The sequence below is a fragment of the Mastomys coucha genome, unplaced genomic scaffold, assembly GCF_008632895.1.
Source record: "Mastomys coucha isolate ucsf_1 unplaced genomic scaffold, UCSF_Mcou_1 pScaffold6, whole genome shotgun sequence".
Classification (NCBI taxonomy): Eukaryota; Metazoa; Chordata; class Mammalia; order Rodentia; family Muridae; genus Mastomys; species Mastomys coucha.
Genome location: NW_022196912.1, coordinates 101,716,878 through 101,726,571, shown reverse-complemented (window position 1 = coordinate 101,726,571; position 9,694 = coordinate 101,716,878). Strand labels below are relative to the sequence as shown.

Sequence of the window (9,694 nt, the reverse complement as noted above, 5' to 3'; positions counted from 1 at the left end):
AGTGCTGGGATTAAAGGCATGTGCCACCACCGCCCGGCTAGCACCTCCTTGTTAATCCTCTTTTTCTCTCCCCTTTCTCACTTTCCCTTTCTTTCTTTCTTTCTTTCTTTCTTTCTTTCTTTCTTTCTTTCTTTCTTTCTTTCTTTCTTTCTTTCTTTTTTCTTCCTCTCTCTCTCTCTCTCTCTCTCTCTCTCTCTCTCTCTCTCTCTCTCTCTCTCTCTCTCTCTCTCTCTCTCAACAGGGTCTTGCGTAGCATAGGCTGGTTTCCTGCTTGGAGTTAGCTGAGGATAACCTAGAACTCCTGATCCTCCTGCTCCGGCCTCCTGAGTGTCCAGCATCTCCACTGTGAACTTCTACTGTTGCTGAAGGTACCGCCAGAAGGATGTAGTGAGTGCCTTAGTGATGTGGAAATGTCACCTCCTGCTTCAAGAAACAGAAGGAAGGTTTGAGGGATCTCCTTGTTTGGCTTCACATGTGCCTCTGACTCAGAAGAGTGGCAGCAGCCAGATGGCCTGTGTGTTCCTCACTCCCTCTGTGGGAAGGAAGCAGTGAGAACGGAACAATGTCTGATTTTTGAGGGGGAAACCCTGTTTCCTCAAGCCTTTGTTTTGGGTTTGTTTTAACCACACCTGTGTTTCTTGCAGGTTTTCACAAAGAGACTTCCTTTAGAGAGTCACACTATTTCAAGTCAAGTGGTGACCACCACCCCACCCCCCCGCCCCATCCCCCACAGGGAAATGTTTGCAAACAGCCTTTGTTAGCCCACCCGACTTTGTTCCACTGACATTTCCTTTGGGAAGCCTCTGGCATGGAAACAAACTTGGAGCTTGGTGAGAGAGGAGGGGGACTACAGCTACCTCACTGCCACTTCTAGTGGCTCCCAACCTTTTGTTGTAGGGCTATCAAAGTTAGGGTCTTCAGGATGGAGCAAAATAACAGGATCCCACTGCCTTGGCTGATGCTAAGAAGTGAGGACCGGCCTTACAGCTGGGTGGCCTGGATACTTCCTAAGATTGTTGCAATTAGTAACTAGCACACTAAAGGGCACTTACCGATGGCTCACTGCCAATAAGGCTTGTAGGCTGGTGGATAGTTATACCCAGGTAGATTTCTTACCCATGAATCACACATGGGCTGTAGTTGCACCTTTGTGAACGTTTAGTGTCTATATAATTCATTCAAGCTGTTACACTCGAGGCTGGATAATGTATAAAGAACGGAAGTTTAATTTTTGTGCTTTGACTGTAGAGAAGGTGTCATCCGTGGAGTAAGGAGGGAGAGGGATACGTGGGAAGTTACAGTACTTCTGAAACGACTTCAGAGGTTACAAAGCACCTAGAAGAGTTGAATTTGATTTTTTGAATGACCGCATTTCCAGGAAATCACGAGCTTCCTGACATGAAGGGCCATTTCTCCTTGGCATTTAACACAATGCCTGCTGTGCGATAGGCTTCCAATGCCTTTTTGCTCAGTGAATAAAGGGAGAAGTTGAGATTCTGAAGGTGGCCACCAAAAGCTTAAGCAGAAAAAGAGAGACAAATTGATCCTGCCTGTGGGAATGAGAAGAAAAAGCCAAGGGGGTGATACACCAACTTTGAGTAGAACTCTCAATGAACATACAAACGCACTATCCTTGTGCAAATTAGGGAGGAGGATGAGTCTTGGGGTGTTATATAAGGAGTGCTGGTCACAGGAGCAGAAAGGAGAGGTGATCTCTAAAGTACAGAACTCAGCAGATGCGACTAAGCAGCACAGAACCAGAAAGACCACACAACCATGGGCTCATCCCTGTCACATGGATCTTGGATCCAGCTGGCTGTTGAAATACATATCAGCCACCTTGTCCCATTCTCCAGTGTTAAAATGTGACAACAGTTGCTTTAACGCAAGGCTGTAGGCCATGGAATGTTACTGCTGGAAATGAAAAATTTTGGTGTCCCACAAAGGAACACTGAAGTGGAAACTTCAAGTTTCTTTGGAAAGTTAGTTACGTCAGATGATGCTTTTCTGGAGCACACAAGTGAAAGGATGTTTTGATATAGCAAACACGTGAAAGGACCTGTGATGAAGGGGTATCAATATGACCCCACAGACAGTGGGCAGCAAGCACTGAGCAATTGTTTAGTTGGCTCTGCCTTACTGTTCTTCACTAAGGACACACATGTATTGGTTTGCCTTACGTAGAGTAGTTGAGCTCAACCTGTGGTAATGTTGCCATTGAGAGAAGCTTGCCTAAGAACTGCTCATGAGGTTCCTGAGGCAGTTTGCTGATTCTGCAGCCTCACCTCAGGCCAGTTGGCAAGTCTAACCATTTCGTTTCTTCAGGACTGCACTACAGCTGCTGGTTCGTGCCTGGTGTCAGCCTGTCAAAAGGACTAGTCTGCCGCCGCTGAGTCATATTTGGTGTTTCCTACAGGTCTAAACTGCTGCCAAAGAAGATTGAGCTCGCTCCCCAGAAAACTATTGCTGAACAGGTCCACTTCCCCCACATCCTAATAACTTTTCTCTTCCACTATCTCTGCTGGGTGGTGGGCTAAAGGAGAGGTTAAACCCTTATTAAATGTAGGCTGCAAAGAATTTATGCCTACAGAGCACACTAACAAAGTGAAGTTATTTGGCCAGGTAGATGATTTCTTTTTGCAAACAAGGGTGCGTCAGAATGCAAACTGGTCTAGTGAGCAGCACACTTGGCCAAAATGGCTTCCATCTTTCGTCCTTGATGTAGGGTAGGTGTTGGTGACATTTCAGCCCATTGGTTCAAGTTTGACTTCACAATCCAATGCAATTGGCTAATGGGCACAAAGGGGAAGCAGGCTCAGAAAAATATGGGCTCTGTTTGATAGAAACCATTTTCTTTTTCTTTTTATTTCTTTTTTTTTTTTTTTGTGGTACCATAAAGCCTTTACTTCATAACTGTTATATCTATGGATAAGGTCACTTGGGCCACAGGCAAACCATGGAGGGTGGGCAAAATACTGACAGGAACACCCTTTCCTCAGGGAGAAGGGAACTGGCCAAGGAACAGAATCCCTTCGCTCCTATCATCTTGAATGAGGAAAAGGAATGGGTGGTCAGCAAGCAAGCACTGGTGAGTCGGTGGTGTCCCCACTGCAACTATTTCAGTGGCAGCTGCAGCCTCTGCACCTTCCTCATTGATCTCCACAAAACTTTTATGCACAACATTGGACAGAAATAGGCCTTGCTTGGAAGATATTCCAGAAAAGTCTGCTCTGCCCTCCTCAAAGACATCAGGCATGCCCAGCTTGCAAAGAACATCCTTCATGTCATATGTCTCCTCCAGTTTAACCTTTGGAAGGAAAACCTCCACCTCTTCTTCTTCCATCTTGACAAGCCTCGTCCACTGAATAAGTTCCTTGTAAGTTATTTGATTTTCCACCATTCTCAGTTCAACATATTCATCTGGAAGCATGATGGCAATGTTCAACCCCTTGCCAATATAAGGAAGCAATACAATAATAGTAGATATCTCTTCCACGCAGTAAATTTTGAAGATAGACTTCTTAAACATCATTTGAACTATTTTATTCTCATTCTTGCTGACTTTGAAAGGCATCGCCCTGGTGTCCTCTTTGTTAAATGGCATCTGCCAGTTTCCTTTGAAGTAGATGGCATTCACAAGGACCAGCCTAGTGTTTGAATTTACTGTATCTGGAGACAGCAACTCTCTAATTACATCTTTTGTCTTTTTGGCTACCCAGTTGTTGATGTGCTGTCGAGACTGCTCTGGCTGGCCTGGAACTCAGAAATCCGCCTACCTCTGCCTCCCAAGTGCTGGGATTAAAGGCGTGCACCACCACCGCCCGGCAAAGTCCAACTTTTCTATCTCTGCTTTTAGGACTTGTAGCAGGAATCTTTAAAAGATGCTAGGATTTCAAAATTGTCATCCACAAAGGCCTTTGTTGGCTCTTCTGAGCATGTGCCCTGTGCCAGTCTTGCTCACTTCAGTGAGAAGTGACTGGAAGCTCCGGTGGACATCTATACCTCCATTGCTGCTGCATTTATCCAAAGAAAGTACCTTGTAAAAACCTTAACTTGGTTGTTATAACCACGCGGGGTCTGAATCGTCATCTTCCTCTGACTCCATGATGAAGATCTCCCGATAGAAACCATTTTTCAACCTAGCTATTTTGCTGGCACCGAGTCGCCAAGCAGAAGAGTGCTGTCACTGCCTAAAGTGACAGACCCGTCAGTGTATCACAGTATGAGGCAGACAATTCTGCTCATGATGTGAAATGTGCTGGACACCGAGAGATTGTTTGCTAGGTTTGTGACTGAGAATGACAGACGGCTCTGGTGTGCACTGGGTTTCTATGTTACACCGACAGCGATTCATCAGATAGGAGATAATCTCTAGGCAGGGCCTGCAAGCTCGGAAAACATTTTCCAGAGCTATTCACCAGGCCCCGCTTACATCTTCTGTATATAACATACACAGTACGGCATGCTTTTCTTTAGAATTTTCTTAAGTTGAGCCAAACATTTACAATCCAATGCTTTGCTTCCATAGATGGATAGCACCATCCCAGCGAGGGTGGGCATATGACAAATGTTCTAGAGCTCATAGAAGCACATGAATCTTTTACATATATGTGTGCCTTTGCTTTCCAAATACATACTTGGTTCATTGAAACCACAAAAAGTATATCTCTGTTCTCATATATACTGTATTGTTTTGCATATAATTGGTACCTGATAAATACTGAAAAATTTTAATAAGCTGGACATTGTACTCTATAGGGCATAGTACGCATCTTATCAATTGCTTGCATTATATATATTTATGATATACATTAAGTATTTGTATTTATTTTACATTTTAATTATTTTATTATGTTTTTATTTTACATTTTATGATTTCACTTGTTTTAATATTATATATTATAATATTATGTACATTTATAATAGTATTTATATATGTATATAATATATAAACATAAATATTTAACTATAACATATTTATCTTTGGTTATGTTTGTGTATAATATATATGCATTTATATATTTATAGTATATAAAATAAACATATAATATATAAAATCCCCAATGTATACAAATATATGCACATATGTAAGTATGTTTATATATATACACATATGTATATATACATAAATAATATGTATGCACACATATATGTAAATATGTGAGCAGCACATATTTATTAGCTGGCAAGCAGCACACTCTGCCAAAATGGCCTTCATCTTTCATCCGTGATGTAGGTAGGTATTGACTAAGATTCAGCCCATTGGTTCAAATTTGACTTCACAATCTGATGCAATTGGTTAATTGGCACAAAGGAGAAAGGGGTTTATTGTATTTGAGACTTTATATTAAATGTATTTAATATATATATAAAGTCAAACAAAACCAAAGTTTGTTCGAAGAGGACAATTTTATTAGAGTTTAAAAGAAACCCCCCAGGGCAGGCAGACTGTCACTTGCAGGAGCGCCTAGGAGTAGAATGGAAAGGAGTGTTCCATCTTTCCTTATATCTTGGCTTCATTTAAAGCTCCCTCCACCCCCCACCCCCCCACTTTGTAGCATCTGCTTCTTTGCCCTGGAAGGAACCCTAAAGGATGCACCCTAATCTCAAAGGCCTTACCGGTCTCCAGCAGCAGACTTCCCGTTGCCTTGAGTTTAAGTTTCATTTGAAAGGATGCTGAGCACAGGTGCCTGGGTTTGGTTTCTCTGCTTTGATGGTAAACTCGTGTTATAGAAGGTAGAGCCCAGGTCCCCCATGTCTCTGTACCTAGTGCCAATCCCAGCACAGCACTGGGCATTAGAAATGCACTGTTCTGTAAGTAGAACCCAAGAGTAGCTTCAATCAGAAAGCCACTCCCTTATCCTGAACAGTCAGGATGGCTGGGTGGTGACGGGTCAGGGCAACATTTCCTCACCTTCTGTCATCCTTCGCTCAGCACTCAGCCTGTCTCCTGGTTGGCCAGCTCGCTGTGGTAGAATCACAGTGACACTAGGCAAGCTCTCTTTCCATTGTGCCATTCCTGACAAGCATGGTAATAGAGGTCTTCTCTTGCCCCTGCTTCTACCAGAGAGAAAGATACTTCCTCCAAAACCACCTAGGAGTGTTTAAAACACAGCTCTCCTTACAATGGGAATGATGGGTTATTCTTGAACCAAATATGACTGATGGCATCCCAGAACACAGATTCAGTTTCTCCCCACTAACATCTTCCAACATGGCATTGTTTTCAGGAAGTTTTTGGTCTTGGAACAAGAGAAGATCATGAAAAAAGACATTTTTCAAATACATTGGTGCAGATATTAGGTAGACAGATGTAGCCAAGTAGGGAAATCTCTATGTGAGGTCTTAGGTGCTGTATGATGACATTCTTTGTTTTAGGGCTGGTGGAAGCTAGTGGACTGTTAATACATTCCAAAGAGCAGGAGGTACACCTTTTGAATTCTAGCCTTCAGAAGTCCAAGACAGGCAGATCTCTGCCTGGATGTTGCCATATTCCTGCCTTGATGATAATGGACTGAACCTCTGAACCTGTAAGCCAGTCCCAATTAAATGTTGTCCTTATAAGAGTTGCCTTGGTCACGGTGTCTGTTCATAGCAGCAAAACCCTAAGACACCTAGCAATGTTATAATGTGGTGGCTTAAATGAGGTGTCCCACAAACTCTCCGGCATCTGAATATTTTGTCCCCAGTTGGTGGCTGTTTGGGGAGGACTAGGGGGTGTGGCCATGCTGGGAAGTCTATCACTGGGGTGAGCTTTGAAGTTTCAAAAGACTAGTGCCATTTTGAATTGGCTCTGCACTTCCTGTTTGAGGATGAAGATGTGAACTCTCAGCCGCTCTAGTGCCTTTCCTGCCTGCCTGCTTCCACGCTCCCAGCTTCCACGCTCCCTGCTGTGATGACAATGGACTTCTATCTCTTAGGAACTGTAAGCTCCAAATAAACCTTCCTTCTGTAAATGCCCTTGGTCACGATGATTTATCACAGCAATAGAAAAGGACCTAAAGTATATAGCGTGTAACTATTTTAACTCCTTGTGTGTCTGTCAGCTGGTGTGTATGTGTGTGTGTGTGTGTGAATAATGGCATGCATCTGGAGGTAAGAGGGCAACCTCGTGTTAGGTCTTGCCTTCCATCTTGTTCAAAACAGAGTCTCTTGCTCATTACCATGTATGCCGGGTATTCTGCCTCCACGTTCCATCTCACTGTTGGAGTACTGGGGTTCCAGATATGTGTTACCAAATCCAGCTGTAATGTGGGTTTTAGAGATCCAAATTCATGGTCATGTAGCATATACTTTACCCATTGAGCCATATCCCCAGCTCTATGATCTGTGAATATAATATATATGTATATATGTGTGTATATACATATATAACACACACACACATATATACATACATATAGATACATGTAGGGTGGCAGTGGTCTGTTCAGGCAACTTAGGCTCAGTTGAGTAATTGGCCTGGAACCCTGGAGCCCTAGTGGGCAGTTTCTGCTTGCAGGGGGTGGAAGGAGTTCAGCCCCTGTAACTCCTGAATCTTTGGCTCCTGTTTCAGTCATAACCCCTCACAGCTGCCCCTGCAGGAGATGTATGCTCTATCAAGCAGACAATGCTGCAAGCTCCCAGCATTCTAGCTGGATCCTATCCCCAGTCATCTGACCACAATCAGGCATGCCTCGCTCCAAAGACAGATAGCCATTCCCCATACAATATAAGGCGTGGTGTGTCCCCTCCTCACTCTCTTGCTCTCTGTCTCTTCTCTTGCTCTTTGTCTCCTCTCTTGTCTTCTTCCTCTCTTTCCTGCTCTTTGTTCTCTTGCCTTCTTGCTTTCTTCTTCTTCTTCTTCTTCTTCTTCTTCTTCTTCTTCTTCTTCTTCTTCTTCTTCTTCTTCTTCTTCTTCTTCCTCCTCCTTCTTCTCTCTCTTTCTCTCTCTCTGTCTCTCTCTCTGTGTCTCTGTCTCTCTCTCCCTCTCTCCCTCTCTTCTCCTCTCCTTCCCTCTCCTTCCTCTCCTTTTCTTCTCTCTACTTGACCGGCCTATTTTCTCTTTCCTATAATAAAATATCTCATTTATACATTGCCTCCTTTTTGACTAACGTGCCCTGTCACAGGCCTCAGCTGCAGCTGCAGAGAGAGAGAGAGAGAGAGAGACCCAGGCTGCAGCAGAGAGACACACAGCAACACACACACACACACACACACACACACACACACACACACACACACACACTTGTTCTTGTATTTTTTGAAATGAAGTCTTGCCATCTCTGGTTGTCAATGAACTCACTATCTAGGCCAGGCTGGCTTTGAACTTGCAGAAATCCACTTGCCTCTGCCTCCCCAGTGTTGGAACTAAAGGCATATACTATCACCCCTGGCTCTCTGGTTGTTTTGCTTGCTTGTTTGTTTGTTTTTGTTTTTGTCTTTGTTTTAAATATGGAACTCTTCATGAATGTGTGTGTCATCCTTGCATGGGGGCCATGCGAATCTTCTCTGTATCGTTCCAGTTTTAGTATATGTGCTGCCGAAGCGAGCACTCCATGGTTGGTTTTAAGGTTTGTCTTCAGCAGACTGCGGGAAAGAGCTGACTCTGGTGTCCCTCTGCTGATGTGCCAGGACTGGGCTGGGTGGTTTAAAGCTGAAGGCTAAGCAGGCTAAGCATTGTCTTCTTCAAGTGCGTATTAGTGTCTCAGGTTTCTTCACTTGGAGGTTCTGCTAGTCTAAATTTCCAGTGCTGCCAGGAAGAGAGACAGCAAATGGCCTGCCAAGCCCCCTTGGCAGGCCTCAGGTAAGAGTTCAGGACCTAAAGGATGCAAGGCCCCAGATGCCACAAAGTCTCAAGTAGTGACTCACTTCCTCTGTCTCCTGTCTGCATTGCCTGCCAGTCTGTGGGCTCGCTTGCCTCTTGTCTTCCTCTCCTCTAGCCCCTCTTCCCCATCTTTAAAGCCCTGGTCCTCTTGGTCAGGGACAGGGAAGACTGTGACCTGTGACCTGGCTGGCAGCAAATAAGGAGACAGGAAACAGCTACAAGGTCACACAAGGTCAAGCCCAGCCCTATCAATAATCTGGGGGAAGGAGAAGTGAGGATGCACATGCTTCCCTCCCTCCCTTGGTCCCCTCCCCGATTCCCAGAGCAGACTCAGTCTACCATGTTGCCCTTTCAACCACCCTGTTCCTGGGCAAGGGTATCAGAGCATGCTCTCTTCCAACCTGCCACTTTGACATCAGGACCACTTTGAGCTAAAGATACTTCTAAAACCAACAGATGCAAGCAGGGCATTCTCTCAGCCTTGTCTCTTTCTGTAAATGGAGATAGAAACTCTCATGTTCGAGAGTCCCCATCAACAGCAGGAAAGAAGCACTTGGAAAACTGCGTGGTCACATAGAAGGTGGTAGGTAGCTATTTTCAAAAAAGTATCTCTCACTCCTTCATCCATAGCTCCGGATTACCTTTCATTAAGGAGCAAACTTTCTTTCTTTCTCTTCAGACTGGAATGCTTTGTAAGGCTGGGTGTCCTCTTTTCTCTAGGATCGGTTCCTGGAATCGACCAGCAGAGGATGGGGACTCTCTACCCAGTGGACTTCACACTTCCTCATGGTGCTACCTTTCTATAATTTTGTTAAAGATGTTTACTGGCCCATTACATTGGGAGTCTTCATTCTCTTCTATACCTATTATCCTTAGGTTTGGTCTTCT

General features: G+C 44.2%; 1 non-coding gene and 1 pseudogene across 1 annotated transcript; both read right to left on the bottom strand.

Annotated features, from left to right (window-relative positions):
- Positions 1-2,995: 2,995 nt before the first annotated feature.
- On the bottom strand, positions 2,996-5,924 carry LOC116081075 (annotated as a pseudogene).
- Positions 5,925-8,427: 2,503 nt separating this feature from the next.
- LOC116081231 lies at positions 8,428-8,534 on the bottom strand. Its single transcript, XR_004114756.1, has one exon. It is a non-coding gene; the product is annotated as a U6 spliceosomal RNA (small nuclear RNA).
- Between the last annotated feature and the right edge of the window lie 1,160 nt (positions 8,535-9,694).